Below are 21,815 nucleotides of genomic sequence, written 5' to 3' on the forward strand. Positions count from 1 at the left end.
ACTTGGAAGAGCTCCCATACTAAGAATACTGTACATGGTTTTCTTGTTCATCCATTGCAAACCAGGAATATAAATGTTGTGTTCACACCAACTTTACAGCACAGTCTTCTTTTCCAAGCCATCGTGGCCTGAAGTGTTAGCTCGTATGCATGCAGACAATGTATGACGCTACAGGGATCTCAGTGTGTGTGCCAACACATGCTGGCAGCACACCCATTCCCTCAAAGGGATGTCTGTCTATCTGAAGTTCTCAGGACCTCTAGATTGCTCCTCTCTCTGCTCCCCAACAGATGTCAACAATTGGATCTTGCCTTCAGGCTTACATCTGGGGTTGAGACATTTCCAAATTACATGAACAGGCCACAAACACAGGAAAAATATAAGAATGCATTTTAGCACAGGCATCATCTGTGCTTTTGTGTATATACCATGCTTTCAATATGGAAGGTGTATCTGTGTGTAACGGAAGATCAAATCCACTTTAGTTTATCTTCTTTAGACAGAATTTTAGAGTGTTCTCCCTAAAGACAGTCAAGCTAGTTTTGAAACAGTCGCAGTATTTTATAAAAACAAGCATCTCAGTGGCTTTTTGGTGGAAACATGTCAGTATTTTGAAGTCAGAGATTTTCTCAGAAGTTAGGACACAACACTACAAAGAGCTGACTGACTGGAAAATGAGATTTGGCAAATCAATTATGTCATTTATTTATCTACATGGATAGCTTACTGCCTGCAGTAGCCAGGGAAAGCACTTCCTCAAAGGGTATTGCACCAATCCAATCAGCCGTTAGCTATTTATGTTGGCTTTTTTGACATGTTATCTATCAGAGAGAAATATACGCATTTCTTACCCAACCTCATCAGATGTTAGTCTTTTCCCTGAGGTAAAAGGCTGGATGTTTTATTCTTCTGCAGAAAGAACTTTTTTTGAAACTTAAATTGAAGAAGTCTGAAAATAGTTTTGAAAGGATCTAGGAAACAAACCTGTCAAAAATGGTAATTTTCCTTTTCCCCAAAATTGTGCTGGTCTGCACACTAAAGCAGACTTGTGCCTACATGTCAAATGGAATAAATCTCTGTCCCTTAACATGACCTAAGTAGGATTTGGGTAGAGTGTTGACTGCACACTTCTCTCAAGCAGAGAGGTAGGATGTAGGAACTAAGTAAACACATGGGCATAACCTCTCTTACCCAGTAGTCACCAGAGTTGAATCTTCTGAGGAGCTGCTGAAAGTTATTTCTGTTCAGTGGAGAAACGGACAATACCAGAGAAACTGTCTATCAGAAGAATATCTTTGGGGGATGCTTGTTACTTCTCTTGGAATGATGCTTCACTCATGACTTAGCTCTGAGTTAAGGGTTTGGTGTATACTAAATGCACATCAGCAATTAAGAGGTATAAAAAAAAGGTATCCTAGATCATATGTCCCTTGAAAAAAATAAATCAAAACCAAACAAACCAAAACCCACAATGACAATAAGTAAAGTATTCCTCCAAAAGAACTGAGTAAAAACAAGGGGGATAAAAGCTATAGAAATGGGCAAGGTTGGGAGAGACATTTTCACTTTGTAAGGTTCCTTGTATTGTTTTATTCTCTCTTTAGTGATCTACAGTCCTTTATCACAGCTTGCGAGATTTACGTACTCTTGAACATGATATTGAAAATGATGCATGCTTTTGTTGCTGATTGGATTACTCTTATTTCGTATAACCTATCTTAAGCACAAAGCAAGCTATTCAGAAATCTGCAGTTCATACTCTTTTTCCAAGAATTATAAATTCAGCATCTACCATAGAAGCTTACTTCCCCTCTTCAGTGTTTTGAGTACATTGTAATTGGTCTACTGTGTGTTTTTTTAGCATTTTTACCACTTTATTTCTACCACATTCTCAGTTTGTCACCTCAGAGTACTGTACTCTAACCATGGCCCTTTACTATTTTCAAGTTAGGAGTGACCTTGCTTGGACTTCAGGTAGGTATGCAAGACAAACACAACAGAGAACTATAGAATTAAAGATCATAAACTCATAAAATAATTTAGGTTGTGAGAGACCTCCATAGGTGATCTAGTCCAACCCCAGCCTCAAAGTAGAGCAGGTTGCTCACGACTGTGCCATGTCCAGTCCTGAACACCTCCAAGGATGGAGGCTACACAACACACATAGGCAACTTCTTCCAATATTTGATCACTCTTATGGTTAAAAACAACAACAACAGCTGAATATTAAATCAGAACTTCACATGTTCCAGCTTGTGCCCACTGCCTCTCGTCATGTTTCTGTGCATCTCCAAGAGTCAGTCTCTGTCTCCCCTTGTATCCTCCAGCCCTTCAGTTGTAGTCAGCAGTAAGGTATCCCTTCTCTTTCCCATCTCCAGACTGAACAAACTCAGATCTCAGGCTGTCCTTGTATGATGTGTGCTTCATCCTCCTAGGCTTGGGGATCCTCCACTGGACTCACACTAATATGTCAATGCCTTTCTTGTATATGTACTCATGACAAAGGGAACACTTTTTTCAAATAGGATGGAAATTCTGTTCTGATCTAGAGGTCAGGGAGAAAGACCTCAGAGTTTACAACCCTGGTAGAAGTCTCCTTGACAGAGCACCAGATGAGAGCAGTGTTGGGCCCAAACTTTAAGATTTGTGTTTTTATTTGTCCTAAGCAGGCAATAGCATTGCTTCTTTTTTTCTTTTTTTCCCCTAATCCTGTCTATTTCCTTTGTCAGAATTTCATGAGTTGATTCCTATAAGCCAAATATATTGGCCTCTAAAAGAACCAAAGAGCATTCACATACCAACCGATTTCTGTCATAACCTGGGCATCAAATCCTTTGGATGCATGGAACAGGCTACTCAGGCAGGTGGTGGAGTCACCATCACTGGAAGTATTCAAAAAACATGTGGATGTGGCACTTCGGGACATGGTTTAGTGGGCATGGTGGTATTGGGTTGATGGTTGGACTTGATGATCTTAAAGGTCTTTTCCAACTTTAATGTTTCTATGATTCTAGCAGCCAGTTTCTCCAGGAGAATGTTGTGGGAGACAGTGTCAAAGACTTTACTAAAGTCTAGGTAGACAACATCCACATCCTTTCCCTCATCCACAAGGCGGATCACCTTACTTATAAGCACTTGACCTTGTCATCACAGTCGTTGATTTCTATACAATCAAAACACTCTCTAACAGACAAAGCCACCTCACCGTCTCTCCTTCCATGCCTATCCCTTCTGAAGAGTTTATAGCCATCCATTGCAGCACTCCGGTCATATGAGTCATCTCATCATGTTGCTGTGATCGTGACTAAGTCATATCTGTCCAGCTGCACAATGGCTTCCAGCTCCTCCTGTTTGCTGCCCATGCTGTGTGCAGTGGTGTAGATGTACTTGAGCTGGTGTTGCATTAAGAGGCAGAGCAATTTGGCAGAAACTAAACCCCCTTGCTTTCCAGTCGATCTTCAGATATCAGAGGGATGGGGGGCGGCTGAGCTTAGGTTCTGAGTGATGCCCAAAGTCAACGTTGGTAGTCCGGTCACGCCCGACACATTTGTTGGACTATCACGGGTCCAGATGCACTACTAACATCGCACTACCTGCTCAGCCGGACACCTCCTGAACTAACACGGCCACACTCAGAGGTACGGTCGCATTCAGGGACCACACACGGCTGAGTCAATCAATAGTGCAATTTATTGAAGCAACAGACACACAGGTTCTTTGGATTGCCGGCGATAAATTCACTACCTATAAAGCACGTGCAAATGCTAAAACTACAAGTGACACTACTTGGCTATAAACGTGTTAAAAGATGTAAAGTGACTTGATGTAGAGATTTCTAAGTTTCCCAGGGAGGCACTTGGTATGACCAAGGGTTCGAATCTTACCCAACGGCGTCCCGATGGGGGGGGAAGAGAGGCTCAGCCCGTCGACTGATCCCAGAAGTTAGAGTGCTACATGACGATGGTATCTTCCCTAACATCCAGCTCTTAAAACATTATTTTATAGTGTTTTACTTTGCAGGTGGAGCTTGAGTGACTCTAGTCATACATACCTTTATCAGCATTGGTGCAGAATTCTCTCGCTTCGTGTTTAAAGGTACAGGCTAGGAAAAATTCAATGCGCACACTCATTGAGGAGGGGTCGCACCTTGGGGGGGTGGTAACTTTTGAGAGGGGTGTGCGTTTTAGTATTATAATGATATTATAATTAGCAAAGTTCACTCTAAGTACAGCACTTCATCAAAGTTGGCAGGTCCTTGGCCCAGGGCATTGTAAGCGCAGCATACAATGTGCATCCCTAAACTCCCCTGTTCACAGAGCGTGGCCGCAAGGTCTCCACTCCGCTCCACCCTCCATGTAATCTCTCCCAGAGTCAGCACACCAGGTGCCCCTGATGTTGCCAACATCCAAGGCTGTTCAGGGAGTCTCCATGTCACAGACCCGTTGTACATGAGTGCTACGTTCCACCTGGTTTCAAGGCTGTTCTTAGACGGTAAATTTCCAAAGTTCCCCTCAGCGATTACTCCACAGCTGGGCTATCAATTTTTCCCCAACATTGGTATGCCACCGCTAGGCTCATCTCTAGTGACCCTGTTTTTTTCCCTTCCCCCTTCAAACTTAGTTTAAAGCCCTTTCGATGAGGTCTGCCAACTCATAAACAAGAATACTTTTCCCCCTTGGAGACAGTTGAACTCCATCTGCTGCCAGCAGGCCCGGTGCCGTGTAAACTTCTCCATGGTCAAAAAATCCAAAATTCTGCTGATGGCACTGGCCTCTGAGCCATGTGTTAATCAGGTGTGTTTTCCTGTTCCTTTCAGTATTCCTCCCTGCCACTGAAGGGATTGAGGAAAAATTGTCTCTGGGGTAAGAGGAGAGTAATATTCTTCCTCCACAAAGTCACAATACCGTCCTCCATTTAATACCTACTTAAAACCTATCAGTGTTACAGTACTAGTGGAATTGTTGACAGAAGTAGAACAGGCTGTATGTTGTGAGTTCTACTTATTACATTAATCACAACTGTCTCTTTGTCACTTCGGGCTTTCTCATGTTTGTTGTTGTGTATGCCTGTTTTCCCATTTTTGTTTTACTCTAGCTATTTAAAGGACGTCTTTTTATGACACACAAATATGGCATCCAGAAAAATGACTCCTGGCTGGGAGCTACAAAACACTTCTACAAAGCACTTAATAAAGACATCACTAACAACGACAATAACAATCACAACAAAATCAACAACAACCAGTTATTATTTAACATTAGCAATTAACAGTGTTAACAGTCATGTTATTGTTATTACAACCGCTACTGCCTGTCCGTACTGTGGACAGTTTTTCTCAGACTTCTGGAAATGAGCAGGGACTTGGAGGCTCAGATCTGTGCTTTGCTTGAATGCACTCTTTTTCTAGTAAAAAGTGAGAGGTTGGGATAGGCAGTACAGCAGATCTATTACTGTTGAAAACTGTCAACACTTCCTTCCAGGTCAACAAAGTGACTGAAAGTCTAACAGAATACTTTTTTAGGTGCCTACCTGAGATATTTTGTTCAGGATTGATGATCTGCTGTGGTGGCTAAGATTAGCTCCATAAGGGAGAGAGTAAAAATATGGCTAAACTTAAGCATTAAATGCCTTTCAAGTTACTAGAAACACACCTACAGACTAGGAAATAGGACGGTCCCATAAAAGGGATGAACTAAAAAAGGAATCCATTTTGCAGGAGGGAGCTATCTAAGCTTGTCTGCAGGAAATGTCAAAGAGAAAGAGAGGATGAGTTGTATGCTTAATTCCAGAAGAGAAGGATATACTTCCCTCTACTTGGGATCTGAATCTAGAAACCTCCTTCTAGTTGAGCATCCTACCTACTCTTTTTTTTTTTTTTCTTCCAAAATAATAATGATGCTGCTTTTCCCTTCAGTATGTGTTCAGTTGTTGGGGTACTGAGGAGTGTGAGCAGATCAGGTTTAATTGTCTAATCTACAGTAACAGTTTAAACCTGTGCTTACACAAATGCACAAAGCCTTGGCCTCTATGGGAAGGCCTCTTGCTTTTCAGGAGATGAATTCTTCATTCATCCCTGTTGAGGTGTTTCTAATATGAAAAATAATTACATTTTGGTGAAACAGAGCAAGGCTGAGAAAAACCTTATAGCCTGTATTTTGGCACTCACTTGGGAGGCCCAAGTTCAAATGAGTATTTTAATCTCCACTTAAAATTTTGTAGAAAACTGAACACTCTGAAGTCAGAATGGTTTAAATCTGTCTTTTCTGCATTGCTGCACTGCGTCACCAGTTTCTTCTCAGTGTTTTGGGAGAATGAGGGTCCTTGCCTGGCACTTCCAATGAAGTACCCTGAGAAATGCTCCTCTTGTGCATTACACAAGTTTGGCTTACACACAGGAGTGAGACAGACTCTGAGATACTCAAGAGTGTTCCAGTTTGTTTAGTGATGTACGGATATAGCCATTGAAATCTAAGCATTTGGACCAAGATTCACAGAGTTTTTAAGGTCCTGAGCACTCATCATTTCTATTACTCTCAGTTAATTAAAAGCCAGCAGGCTAAATCCCTTTGGGGATCAGCTTTCTAGCAGCTACAGAATTTTACAGGCTTAGGTGCTAGCTGAGTAAGGTCTTATAAATGCTACTGGCACCTGAATTTTAGAAACCCTTAGGTATTTGAAGTGCTTAAATCAGTCTTATCAATCTAGTTCCTTCTGTCTATCTTTAATCTCATTTCTTCCTGTCAGAGCTGAAGTTTCCTCAAGGATAGATTTACCTTTGTGCTCGTCTATATTTGCTGGCAATAGTTATTTGGTGTTTGAGGACATAGAACTGGTATTGAGAGTTGTGCTGTTTATGTTGACTAAGATTCTTTGGATGATATACTTGAAAAAATATTTTTGTTTTACTAACTATTATATCATCATTAGTACTTCTGAATGTGGCTTTATTAATCGGACAAATACGACTTCATTCTTGATTAAATTACAAGTCTGGATACTAAAATAAATGTTTAGATGTAAGAAATTTAGATTTGTGTAACATATTTGTTTTAGAACTCCATGAAATTTTGATTAAAATATAAGCACTATACAGTATCATCCAGGTACCTGTTAAATGAATTAAGAAGTAGTTGTAAAACTACGATTCACAACACATGTGGCCAACACACAGACTGCAGAGTGGCAAACTAATAAGGACAAATTAATTATACAGAGGCATCAGAGCTTCTCAACAAACCAAACCCCTTCATGTTAAAGGTGAATGCAAAGTATGTACTGAAGAACTAGAAACACTGTCCATGCATACAGAGTAAGACATTGTCAACTAGAAGATAAGACTTCAAGTCTTATAACACTTCGAGTCACTGTAAATTAGTACCTGAACATGAACCTCCACACAACACAGCCACAGAAAAAGCTCAAGTTTGGACTGGGACTTGAGGAATGATTTTATCATTGTATGAAGTTGTCGTAGTTTAACCCTAGCTGGCAACTAAGCACCACACAGACACTCGCTCACTCCCCTGCAGCAGGATAGGAGAGAGAATCAGAAGGCAAAAAGTGAGAAAACACGAGTTGAGATAAAGACAGATTAATAGGTAAAGCAAAAGCCACGCACACAAGCAAAGCAAAACAAGGAATTCATTCACTACTTCCCATGGGCAGAGAGGTGTTCAGCCATCTCCAGGAAAGCAGGGCTCCATCACACATAATGGTTACTTGGGTAGACAAAATAACTTAACTCTGAATATCCCCCTCTTCCTTCTTCTTCCCACAGCTTGATGTGCTGAGCATGACACCATATGGTATGGAATATCCCTTTGGTCAGTTGGGGTCATCTGTCCCAGCTGTGTCCCCTCCCAGCTTCTTGTGCACCCCCAGCCTACCTGCTGTTGGGGTGGTGTGAGAAGCAGAAAAGACTTTGACTCTGTGTAAGCACTGCTCAGCAGTAACGAAAACATCCCTACATTATCAATGCTGTTTGCAGCACAAATCCAAAACATAGCCCCATATTAGCTAGTATGTAGGAAATTAACTCTACCCCAGCCAAAACCAGCACAGATCCGTTGCTGGGACTAACTTGAGAAAACTATATATATGGTTCTGTTGTAACTGCAGAGATTGACTTCATAAAATATAGACATTGTTCTGTTGTATTTCTTCTTTTAAAGAAAGATACTGGGAAATCTGAAAGCATACAGAAAAGAGCTATTACAATTATTCAAAAGCTGAAGAAAAGGCCTTACCAAGAGACTTAAAGGAATCAGTGTAGCTTATAAAAAAAAGATTGAAAGGTGACTTAATTATAGTTTGTAAGTATCTTCCCAGGGAGAAAATATTGGGTTTTAATGGATTTTTTAATCTACTGGAGAAAGACATAATAAATCTTAATATATATGGCAATCACTTCACCCACTAGTGAAACACATATACCTCTGAATGACAGTATGGAAGTTAGCAGTGTTCAAGAGCAATAGAGAATAATTAAGGGTAGAAATAAAGCAGGATTTTATGGGCAATTAAAACTAGATGAGTAATTTGGGTAGGGAGGACATAATTTTTCCAAATGGATTTTGTCAGAATACAAGGCCACAAGGCCACAATTTCCTATTCTTTGTAAAGTCACTTATAAAGTATCACAGCCTCTTTAATAACCAAATTGGTCAGGACTTCCATTCTCTGCACCACCCAAAGCGTATTTTTGCAAGTGAGGTGTATTAAGTGTCACAATGAGAAAACAGTATCTTTTTCTCACATGGGTTTCTTTCAAACTATGCTCAGCTCCCAAGGCACCAATATTCTGTTCATACAACTGTGTAGCCACATCAGTAATGACTTCTCATGGCTGTGACAGGTTTTGCACAGAGGAAACTATTCCCAGTGGTACATTGCATCTCATTGTGTATGAACACTGTGTCATCACATGCTCTTGGGGTGTGAAAAAAATATGAGTAGCTGCTCATATCTGTCATTTGCTGGAACAAAGACTAAGCTGACAACTGATATAGTGGCTCGTGTTAATTTGACAATGTTCACTTGAGACTGAGACCAGAGCATTTATCTGTTATCTAAGCCAAACTCCTGTCATACAGATGAACAGGTAGGTCATTCATTGTTTTTGTGTCACTTTGTCCCCTAAGTGTTGCAAGGACAAAAGAGCAGGAACAGTTTTATATCCATTTTCTGTCTCAAGCAATGTTGTAAGCTTGGCTCCAATTGCCTGGGAAGCAGAGACTTTCCTTTTCTAATAAAAAATCATTTTGTGATGAAGTTTAAAAAGTGACAAAAAAATCTTGATGTCTACACAGTGATTGCTATCACCGAATTAAAGCACAATCATGAAAGACAGATAGCAGAGAAGCAAAGTTTATAGAGAGACAGAATAAAAAGGGAGGCTTGGACACTGTCGAAGGCGGCCTTTATGCCTATCTCAGACTGATGTGGAAGTAATGCCCCCCTATTCTGAGCTCCCAATTCTAGAAAAGAATGGTACTATAAATCAATTAATCCTCCTAATCTTTCCCTACAGAGAAAAAAGTTTGAAGAGAAATGAAAAATTTTCTCTTCCCAGTAGTCCCTTAGTCATTGTGTACATGATGGCCTTAGGCCAAGATTTCTCTGCATCACACAAACACTTAAAATCTCTCCATCTGTACTTTCAGTAAAGTAAACCTTTGATATCGCCAGTGTCGTCGTCTCAAAGTCAGTATGAACATACTTTCATGAAATAAAACCACAAGTACATTGTGAACATGCTGTTTAACATGTAGTTTTTTGAATGCTAAAAGTTTTCTCTAGCATTTTTTAGAGTTTGTTGATATTTTTCCTTTGTTGTTCTGATGACTAGAACTTGTTTGTAAAATGCATTTTAAGAAAAGGTGAGGGTTTGCAGACAGCAAGACTCCTGATGTTGGGGTTTTTGAAAATTCATGACAGTTATGAAACACAGAATAAAATCGTGAGGCTTGCCAGCACAGAATGAATAAAATGAGAAAATAATCTCCATACTTGTGTCCCAGATACCTAGGGTATCTACAAGCTTTTGCTTGTAGGCTCTGCACTTACAATCAGAAATTTTACTGACACATTTGAAATAACAGATTTCTGATTCGTTCATCTGAAGGTTGATGCAAGGATTTTTCTCAACTGGGGAACTCACTTTGGATAAGAAATAAGCATTAAAGTTGTATGAAGAAAATACATCAGAAAAAAATTGAGAGTGGAAAAAAGCTTTGTTGATGTAGGGAAAAGTCTTCCCTGATCTCTGGTTTCGTTGGTTTTTTTTCTCTACTCTAAATTCTTTCTGGTTTTGCCCAAACATTTTCTGACTTCTCATTTAATTCAGTTGGTTTATTGTTTGCTTGTTTTTAGCATCCCTAGATTTCAGCAAACTACTTATCAAGAACTAATCACAACTTACAAGCAGTGGTTTTTGTTTCTAAGTTACTATAAGGAATAGTTATGAAGCTTCATGTCATAAAATGCTTATATACCTGGGTTCATAAACTGATATAAAACTCCTTTGTTTACCTTGCTGTGAAGAAAATGTGCATTCAAATTCTATAAACAGGTTTATTTACAGTTGAGAGGATCTGAAAAGACAGAAACATTTTTTGGCAGAAGCTTTGGTTTAAGATGCACTTCACCTTCTTCCACTGCCTGTATCACAGAGTTTGGCGCAATGCAAGTGTACTTGGTTGTACACTTTGAGTAATTTGTGGCAGGATCTATAAACCTCTAAAAAAATTTGCCGAATGGGGGCAATACAGATACCTCTGCAAAGCCAAATCAGAGCGTCATTGGACATTTCACGTTAGAGATAGCAAATATTTAAATCATGTTATTGTTTCCTTACTCTGCACCTTCTTTCTTGATTATGGCACTTTAGTAATATAAAATAAATTTATTTCTACCTTGAAGGGAGAGACTGCTAGAAAACTCCAGGCATTTTTATTGCTCAGAGAAAACCAGTCCCAAGCGAGGGTTACTACTCCTCTCTCACCATGCTAATCAACCCAAAGAGGAGTCTCTCAAGAGTCGACAGGCCTCTCCTCCATTATCTCACAAGGGCCCATTTGGTTCCTGACCACATCTGACTATTCTTAGGAAAAGCAATCTCTAATTACAAGGACCAAAAGGGATTATGCTGAGAGATTGCCTGTGCCTCAAAAAATGAAATAAAGAAAATCAGCTTCCCTTATCACTTTCAAATCTGCATGTTTTTAAATGTCATCTTTTATCTCTACTCCTAGAAGAAGGTCGGCTGGAACATTAGAATGAGCAGGAAATTGTTGTATGTGTATATGTGTTAATCAGTTTCTTCACATAAGACACCTCCTTCTTTCTTCCATCCATGTCCAAGGAAAGGTGCACATCACCGAGTGCTCACAAGGGAATGAGTCTGTCACAGCTACTACTGCTCATCCACTGCGATGCAGGAGGATTCAGGCAATTGAAATTTGCTTTTTATGCCTTAGAGTATTCATTCATTTCATGTTATGATGCTATAACATCTGTAAAGTTCAAGATTTGTAGAACTGTTTTCTTAGGGATTATTTTTCAAAATCGTTATGAATGTTTCTTCAGCTGCCATGTGTTTTTCAGAGATATGAGCATTCAAAGCACACTGGACAGTTCAGCTTAAGAACTAGAGATCATAGAAATCATCAGATTTATTTCAAGTAGCTAGGAGAAAGCAATTTCAAAATATGGGATTTATGTTTTGCTGGTATGAAACCAGATGTTACAGCTTATCTCTTCTTTATTTTTAATTGCATTAATAATAAAATTAAATATGTACATGTTAAATGGGAAAACATAGTCTAAATGTACTGCAGACATGAGTTCAGGTGGCTTCATTCCACTCTGCAGGTGAAGAAGGCCATGCTGGCTGAGACTTGATAAAATTGTTTATTGTTCTGCACTCTGAAAATACCACACTCCACAGAGGTAAAAAACCCTGATATTAGGATTATTTTAGAGAGTTTTTAAAAATGTCATTGGTGCTAGTTTTTCTATCCCTCTACTTTAAAAACCTTGCTTACCATGTATCTAAATGTTCTCAGGGCTCAGGGTAGAGGGAGCCAAATAAACCTTTAAAATTACCTAAATGTTCTTCTACACTTAAAATGTTGTATTTTTAAAGTCTGATATTGTGAGCCTTCTTGAAAGACAAGCTGATCTTTCTGAGAAAGGAAGAAGGTCCCTTTTCTGGTACTGCGGAGTTCCTTTCAGTCCTGCAGAGTTCCAATGTGATGAGCTTCATGTATCGGAAAACAGTTACTCAGTCAGGATGGAATCCTCTTAAATCCTGTGTCTATGACAATTTCAATTTTGAAAAAATATATTTTCTAACAGGAAGAGAAAATGAGAAAACAAGGCATGTTAGGAATAAATATTATACAGACAATGAGACTCTGGAATTTAATTGAGCTAGACATTCTACAAATCCATGTAATTTGACACAGAGCAACAAAACTGGAAGGAACTGAGGATAGTGACCAAAAGCAAAAGGGGTGCAGTGGTGTGCACAATCAAATGATTTTGTAAAATAGCATTTAAAAACATGTTTTTAATAATAGCATACACATTAGTCAAGGTTATGGAAAAATCTCTTACAGTTGCAGCTGATAAGATGTCTAAATATTAGCAGTCAGTGATTTCTTCTGGGCACACCAGCAGTTAAGAAATCATTTCAGGGATGAGCACTGGTAAGGTGTGGTTAGTATTACATATATTCTATATGATTATGCAGGATCTGTAGGTGTCGTGGTTTAGCCCCAGCCGGCAACTAAGCACCACGCAGCCGCTCGCTCACTCTCCCTCCCACAGCGGGACGGGGGAGAGAATTAGGAAAAACCTCGTGGGTTGAGATAAACACGGTTTAATAGGACAGAAAGAAAGAAGGGAACAATAATGATAATACCAACAAAGGAATGTATAAGAACAAGTGATGCCCAATACAGAAATTGCTCACCACCCCGTGATCGACAGCCCGTCCCCGAGCAGCGATTTCCGCCCCCGCGGCCAACTCCAGTTTATGTACTGGGCATGACGTCGTATGGTAGGGAATATCTCTTTGGCCAGTCTGGGTCAGCTGTCCCAGCTGTGTCCCCTCCCAGCTCCCCGTGCACCCCCAGCCTGCTCGCTGGCAGCCCAGCACAAGAAGCTGGACTGTCCTTGACGGCTCAGCAACAACCCAAAACATCAGCACATTATCAACAGTTCCTCATCCCAAATCCAAAACACAGTCTCACACTAGCTTCTGTGAGGAAAACCAGCTCTATCCTGGCTGAAACCAGGACAGTATCCACCCCTTATTCCATACCATTTACGTCATGCTCAGGTCCTATACTTTTCAATACATTCCAATTATTCATTATTACTCTTCCTGTCCTTTAATATATACACACAGATATCACTCTCTTAGTCCATGGGCCATCACTTAAAATGTCTATGGAGTTCAGTCAGTCCATGACTCTGGGCTTCATCCATCATAGCAGTCTCTCAGGGCAGGGGAGATGGTATGTGGTGTTGGATTGTCATCTGGCACGGTCCATGTCCATGATCTGCAGGTCGAAGATGTCGATCTCGAGGGATTTGTTGGGCGCAAGCTGCTGAAGCCAGTTCTGGTTTCATCACTGCTGCACGTTGCTTGGTTTCAGTGAAGCTCATTCTTCATCAGTCTGGGTGATTCTTACTATAATACCATTGATATGGTAGATAGCAACCATAGTAGTAATGTCATACTGAACAATTAACATAATACAATTCAAATCATTGACTGTTTTCACCCAAAATCAAGTCTCCTTGAGGTACACATCGGACTTGCCCATCCTTCCGCATTACCCACCAAGTGCACCCAGGTCCCTGGGCAAAGGCAATCCCACGAATGGGTTTGCCTTTTCCTAATGCAGGAGTAACCCAGACTGTCTTCCCCAGCATGTTTCTCACATGCACCACAGGGACTTTATCCCCTTCTACAGTACGTAGAAGTTTTGATTGGGCAGGGCCGGCTCTATTAGTAGATCCCCTAGTGTTGACTAACCAGGTGGCTTTGGCTAAATGTTTATCCCAATTTTTGAATGTCCCATCACCCATTGCTCTCAGTGTAGTCTTTAACAGTCCGTTGTATCGTTCAATTTTTCCGGAAGCTGGTGCATGATAGGGGATATGATACACCCACTCAATGCCGTGCTCTTTGGCCCAGGTGTCTATGAGGTTGTTTCGGAAATGAGTCCCATTGTCTGACTCAATTCTTTCGGGGGTGCCATGTCGCCATAAGACTTGCTTTTCAAGGCCCAGGATAGTGTTCCGGGCGGTGGCATGGGGCACAGGGTATGTTTCCAGCCATCCGGTGGTTGCTTCCACCATGGTAAGCACATAGCGCTTGCCTTGGCGAGTTTGTGGAAGTGTGATATAGTCAATCTGCCAGGCCTCACCATATTTATATTTCAACCATCGTCCTTCATACCAGAGAGGTTTTAACCGCTTGGCTTGTTTGATCGCAGCACACGTTTCACATTCATGGATAACCTGTGCAATAGCATCCATGGTCAGGTCCACCCCTCGATCCCGAGCCCATCTATATGTTGCATCTCTTCCCTGATGGCCTGAGGTGTCATGGGCCCACCGAGCTATAAATAATTCACCCTTATGTTGCCAGTCCAGATCCACCTGAGCCACTTCAATCTTAGCAGCCTGATCCACCTGATGGTTGTTTTGATGTTCTTCGGTGGCCCGACTCTTGGGTACGTGAGCATCTACGTGACGTACTTTTATGACGAGATTCTCTAGTCGGGCAGCAATATCTTGCCACAATTCAGCAGCCCAGATGGGCTTGCCTCTGCGTTGCCAGTTGCTCTGCTTCCATTGCTGTAGCCACCCCCATAGAGCATTTGCCACCATCCATGAGTCAGTATAAAGATAGAGTACTGGCCATTTTTCTCGTTCAGCAATATCTAAAGCCAGCTGGATGGCTTTCACCTCCGCAAACTGACTTGATTCACCTTGTCCTTCAGCCACTTCTGCAACTCGTCGTATAGGGCTCCATACAGCAGCTTTCCACCTTCGATGTTTGCCTACAATACGACAGGACCCATCAGTAAACAGGGCATATTGCCTTTCGTTCTCTGGCAGTTCATTATATGGTGGAGCCTCTTCAGCACGCGCCACCTCCTCTTCCGGTGATATTCCAAAATCTTTGCCTTCTGGCCAGTCCATGATCACTTCCAAGATTCCCGGGCGATTAAGGTTTCCTATTCGAGCCCGCTGTGTAATAAGTGCGACCCACTTACTCCACGTAGCATCAGTCGCATGATGCGTAGAGGGGACCCTCCCTTTGAACATCCAGCCCAGCACCGGCAGTCGGGGTGCCAGGAGGAGCTGTGCTTCAGTACCAACCACTTCTGAGGCAGCTCGAACTCCTTCATATGCCGCCAATATCTCCTTTTCAGTTGGAGTATAGCGGGACTCAGATCCCCTATATCCTCGACTCCAAAACCCTAGAGGTCGACCTCGAGTCTCTCCTGGTGCCTTCTGCCAGAGACTCCAGGTAGGGCCATTCTCCCCGGCTGCCGTGTAGAGCACATTTTTAACATCTTGTCCTGCCCGTACTGGCCCGAGGGCTACGGCATGAACTATCTCCTGTTTGATTTGTTCGAAGGCTTGTCGTTGCTCAGGGCCCCATTTAAAATCGTTCTTCTTCCGGGTCACTTGATAAAGAGGGCTTACAATCAGACTGTAATTTGGAATATGCATTCTCCAGAAACCCACAACACCCAGAAATGCTTGTGTTTCTTTTTTGCTAGTTGGTGGAGACATAGCTGTTATTTTGTTGATCACATCCGTTGGGATCTGTCGACGTCCATCTTGCCATTTTATTCCTAAAAACTGGATCTCTTGTGCAGGTCCCTTGACTTTACTTTGCTTTATAGCAAAACCAGCTTTCAGAAGGACTTGAATTATTTTCTTCTCTTTCTCAAAAACTTCTTCTGCTGTGTTGCCCCATACGATGATGTCATCAATGTATTGCAGATGCTCTGGAGCTTCACCCTGTTCCAGTGCAGTTTGTATCAGCCCATGGCAAATGGTAGGGCTGTGTTTCCACCCCTGGGGAAGTCGATTCCAGGTGTATTGGACACCTCTCCAAGTGAAAGCAAACTGTGGCCTGCACTCTGCCGCCAAAGGGATCGAGAAAAACGCGTTAGCAATATCAATGGTGGCGTACCACTTGGCTGCCTTTGACTCCAGTTCATATTGAAGTTCTAGCATGTCCGGCACAGCAGCGCTCAGTGGTGGCGTGACTTCATTCAGGCCACGATAGTCTACTGTCAGTCTCCACTCTCCATTAGACTTTCGCACTGGCCATATGGGGCTGTTGAAGGGTGAGCGAGTCTTGCTGATCACTCCTTGGCTCTCCAGCCGACGAATCAGCTCATGGATGGGGATCAGGGAGTCTCTGTTGGTGCGATATTGCCGCCGGTGCACTGTTGTGGTAGCGATCGGCACCTGTTGTTCTTTGACCCTGAGCAACCCCACCACAGAAGGGTCCTCTGAGAGACCAGGCAAGGTGGACAGCTGTTTAATTTCTTCCGTCTCCAAGGCAGCTATACCAAAAGCCCACCGGTACCCTTTTGGGTCCTTGAAATACCCTCTGCTGAGGTAGTCTATGCCCAGGATGCACGGAGCCTCCGGGCCAGTCACAATGGGGTGCTTCTGCCACTCATTCCCAGTTAGGCTCACTTCAGCCTCCAGTACAGTCAGCTGTTGGGATCCCCCTGTCACTCCAGAAATACAGATGGGTTCTGCCCCTATATGGCTTGATGGCATCAGGGTACATTGTGCACCGGTGTCCACTAAAGCCTTATATTCCTGTGGGTCTGACGTGCCAGGCCATCTAATCCACACAGTCCAATAAACTCGGTTGTCCCTCTCCTCCGCCTGGCTGGAGGCAGGGCCCCTCTAATCCTGCTCATAGTACTCGTTACCCACTTCTTGTAAATAGGAATCAGAAGTCCCTTCAAGAGGACCAGAGGTGAGATCAGCTCTTCTATTCTTTCTGGGAAGCTGCCCACTGGAAAGTGGAGCGACGATTTTCCTCGAGGAACCTGAACCCCCTTTTGTAATTGTTTTTCCTTGCAGCTCGCGTACTCGTGCCTCTAGGGTCGAGGTAGGTTTTCCATCCCACCTCCTCATGTCCTCTCCGTAGTCACGCAATTGAAACCACAGGGTGGCTCGTGGTGTGTATCCTCTATATCTTCTCTCTTGAACAGAAGAGCGCTTACTCCTAATGGCTGAGACACTGGTCCGTATGGGTGGAGGGTAGGGCATATCCTCTTTGAATTGCCGGAACTCTCGGGACAGTTTCTCTATAGCAGAGACGCAGGCCCGTAGGGAGGAAGAGAGACTTTCTTGGTATTGCCGGAGTTGGCCAGCCAATTCATCCACCGTTGGTCTCTCTCCGTCCTTCCAGGCCATTACTGCTAATGAGTTGGCATATGATGATGGTGCACTCCGTACAAACTTCCGCCACATAGGTTGCGTGCAATTGACTTCATCTGGATCTTTGGATGATTGTCCATTGTCCAAGTCACCATAAATCACTTCCAGCACCGCTAGCTCCCTCAGGTACTGGATACCTTTCTCCATGGTGGTCCACTTGCCTGGGTGACATAGAACATCTTCCTTGAAGGGATACCTTTCCTTCACACCCGACAGGAGTCGTCTCCAGAGGCTGAGGACTTGTGCCCCTTTTCCAATTGCTTTGTCAATGCCCCCTTCCCTAGAAAGGGATCCCAGCTGCTTGGCTTCCCTACCCTCTAATTCCAGGCTACTGGCCCCATTATCCCAGCATCGGAGCAGCCAGGTGACAATGTGCTCACCCGGACGACGGCTGAAATCCTTTCGCATATCTCGCAATTCACTCAGGGATAGAGATCGGGTAGTTACCGTCTCTTTTATAAGTTCTTCCTCTTCCTCCTCTTCAAGTGATGACTCGCTCTCTTCCCTCTTCCGTGCTTGTGATGGCCCTGCTTCAGAGCACTCTGCCTCCTCACTCTCTTCCTCTGGCTCCTTCTTAGCAGGATCTTCCTCCTCCCTTACTAAACGAGCTGACTTCCGCTTCCAAGATTTCTTCTTTTGTACAGGGGCAACTGATACCGGGATGGGCTGGTCCTCTGGTTCAGCTGCAACAGTCTGAGTAGCTACAGTGCCCGCCGTGGGGGTTGGAGTAGTGGCAGTGCCCGCCGTGGGGGTTGGAGTAGTGGCAGTGCCCGCCGTGGGGGTTGGAGTAGTGACAGTGCCTGCCACAGACGTTGGAGTAGTCACAGTGCCTGCCACATTGCCATCAGACCCAGAGAGCCTCTCTCCCCTTTGCATAGTGTTAAATAGGGTTCGGTAGGCATGGGCCAGGCCCCAGCACATGGCAATGATTTGTGTCTCCTTGGAGCTGCCAGGCTGACAGCATACTTCTTCCAGATATTCTGCTAGTTTATCAGGATTCTGCACTTGTTCGGGAGTGAAGCTCCAAAACACCGGAGGTGCCCACCGCCCCAGGCATTTGCCCATGCTGTTCCACACGCCCTGCCATTCATAACTATCCAGCCTTGGGGCAGATCTCCGGGTGATATTCTTAAATTGCTTGCCAACCTTAGACAAAACTGAAACCATGTTCCCCAGAAGTAGCAATAGAGGTATTTTAACCAGCCAAGGGTGTTCAAAATACTGAAAAATTATTGTGATGAAGGAGGAAATGTTATGATAGAGGGTATCAAAGGTACCATTCTGCATTTCCTCCATAAAAAACCTTTCAGAGGCAGAAGTATAATTGCTAATCGTCTCCACAAGACTGTAGCCAAAATACAGTAACGGCTTTAGTACAGAGCTCAGATGATACCACATTAAGCTCAAGGTCAGTGCTCTAAAAACAAAATTCACAGGCGAGACATTACTAATCATTGCAGAGTACAGCAGCCCACAGAAACCAACACCGATCCTTAACATGTACAGCAAAGACGAGAGCATGATGCAAATCAAACTGATATTGTGACCTGCAACCGTTATTATCTCAAGCCTCGGGCCCCACGTTGGGCGCCAAAAAGGACTGTCGTGGTTTAGCCCCAGCCGGCAACTAAGCACCACGCAGCCGCTCGCTCACTCTCCCTCCCACAGCGGGACGGGGGAGAGAATTAGGAAAAACCTCGTGGGTTGAGATAAACACGGTTTAATAGGACAGAAAGAAAGAAGGGAACAATAATGATAATACCAACAAAGGAATGTATAAGAACAAGTGATGCCCAATACAGAAATTGCTCACCACCCCGTGATCGACAGCCCGTCCCCGAGCAGCGATTTCCGCCCCCCCGGCCAACTCCAGTTTATGTACTGGGCATGACGTCGTATGGTAGGGAATATCTCTTTGGCCAGTCTGGGTCAGCTGTCCCGGCTGTGTCCCCTCCCAGCTCCCCGTGCACCCCCAGCCTGCTCGCTGGCAGGCCAGCACAAGAAGCTGGACTGTCCTTGACTGCTCAGCAACAACCCAAAACATCAGCACATTATCAACAGTTCCTCATCCCAAATCCAAAACACAGTCTCACACTAGCTTCTGTGAGGAAAACCAGCTCTATCCTGGCTGAAACCAGGACAGTAGGCTAGACAAGGCCATGTGGATGAGCACTACTTGCACATGAGTTTCACAGGTTTTGCCCTTGCTTCCACTTGAGTAAATTTTTTTAGAGTGAAATTTCACATGGCAGGTGTCTACCTCAAAGTGACTTGGTTTTTCCTCCTCTGGCAAAGCTTTTGGCCTTTTTGAACCGGTCTGGAGAGAGTGAAGCAGGTAGCAAGGCAGAAAAGCAGATCGAATGAGAAGATGGTGGTGGGAAAGGAAGCTGGATGGCAGGAGTAGACACTGGGGCACAGTGAGGACACCAGGAGTGGTGAGTGATGAAACTAGACTGACGTGAGTTGGTCCAGCAGAATGTGGGACTGGGCAGGTCAGGATCAAGGAACTAGGGACAGAGAAGGGAGTCAATGTTAACTGAACAGCTAAGTTAATGTATATATATGGAAAATGCCTCTCTCAGTGCTGATACCCAGTGATAGGACAACCTTAGGCCTCAGACCTTCTAATATGTTTCCGTAAACTACTACATTTCACATTCACTATGTTGTCTAGGAAGCTGATGTTAACATGGGACTCTTCTGCAGCCAATTTAATTAAAGTATGATGTTTAATAAATTTGTGACTGAAATCAATCAATTAACTGGAACAGGATAAAGTTATCATATATAGATACTACAGGAAAAGTGGTACCGATATAAATGCTTAAATTCCCCTCTAGGTGCATAAGGTAAATGTGACACATTGTGGAGCCATAGCTGTACTAACGGTCATGCTAATGTGACAAATTCCCTGGGGAAACAATTTTGATTCAAAAATTCTCTTCAATATCTTCCTGCATATGTCAAAGAGAAGTTAGCCATTTTTAACCCTGACTTTTCTGAGAACAGCTCTCTGTATGGTCTCTGAAGCTTATCCTGCAGCACTTTCTGCTGTACATTTGATACCCTGCAGAATATGCCTAGATTACCTTGAAGTCCCTCTTCATATATTACCCCCCTTTGTGAGAGTCTGTCTCTTGCTTTTGTCCAAATATGTACAAATCATCCTTAATGTAAGCCAGGCTAAATGCCAGTAAAATTTGTTAGTTACAACATACAAAGTAGGCAATAAAGTTACAAATAATTATGAAGTATGAAAGTGGAAATTAAAAAAGAAATTTAATGAATTTGTGCCAGAATTAAACAGAAAAGGCTCCTGGGCTCCAGTCACTGTTGGCTTCCCTGACACCTGCCTGTGAGGATTCTGTCTTTCACCTTAACTTACCCTTCAGGCTATGCTCATCACAGATAATTACAGTGCCCATTAATTGGATTAAAAAAAAAAAAAACACAACATGCCCTCCACCCCAAATAAACCTCTTTTGTAAAAAGCCCAGGAAAATCTACACACATGCAAACCCTTAAATGGTGGTAGGAGGCATAAGCACTCTGTATTTAGTAACTGCTGCAATGAAGGTTGCCTGAATAAGAAGGCAGAATAAGAAGGAGGAAAGTTGTTCTCCAAGCTGGATAGTGCTATGAAGAAATGCATTTTATTCCTTTGTCAGAATTCCTGCATGATAAACAAATCACTACAGCCACAGTTATCAAAGGAAATTAGTAAATATTTGATTCATCTTCTTTAAATTTAAATGTCTAAAGTGTCTGTAGTCAATGGAGAGAGACAGGCATTTCTAGAGGGTGATTCTTCAAATCCCATTTAGGAGGAATTTTAATGGCATGAATCACCCTCTGGAAGTTCTTATTACTCCTGACTGCAGGGCACTAATTTAGACCAAACATCTAAATTTTAGACCTCTCCCTTTGCCCTCTCAAAGATTGAGATTCATCTTACCTAGCCTTGGTCTACAAGCAAGGCAGCTTTTCTCTGCCAGTGCAGAGAGGCACCTCCAGAAGATGGTTCATCCTGTACTAAAGCTCTCTTCTAATGGATGAAGGCAACAGCTCCCTTGAGCTGCCTGTTACTCCATTAACTAAAGAAAGAAGTAGCTTAGTCAACTGGTTCAGATTAGATGTCTTAGTACTAAATAGCTAAATTAAAATTAATTTTGACCCACTTGCTTGTTTTTTCATCTTGAGGTTTGGATCTCCATTTGCTGAATTTTTGAGTGCTAATAGATGCCCATTTAATGAGCAGGAGCCAAGATCTGAGCAGGAGAAATGCCAGAGAATACTCAGAAATCTGAAAAGTG

The sequence above is a fragment of the Phaethon aethereus genome (assembly GCF_964289735.1).
Source record: "Phaethon aethereus genome assembly, chromosome: 3".
Lineage (NCBI taxonomy): Eukaryota > Metazoa > Chordata > Aves > Phaethontiformes > Phaethontidae > Phaethon > Phaethon aethereus.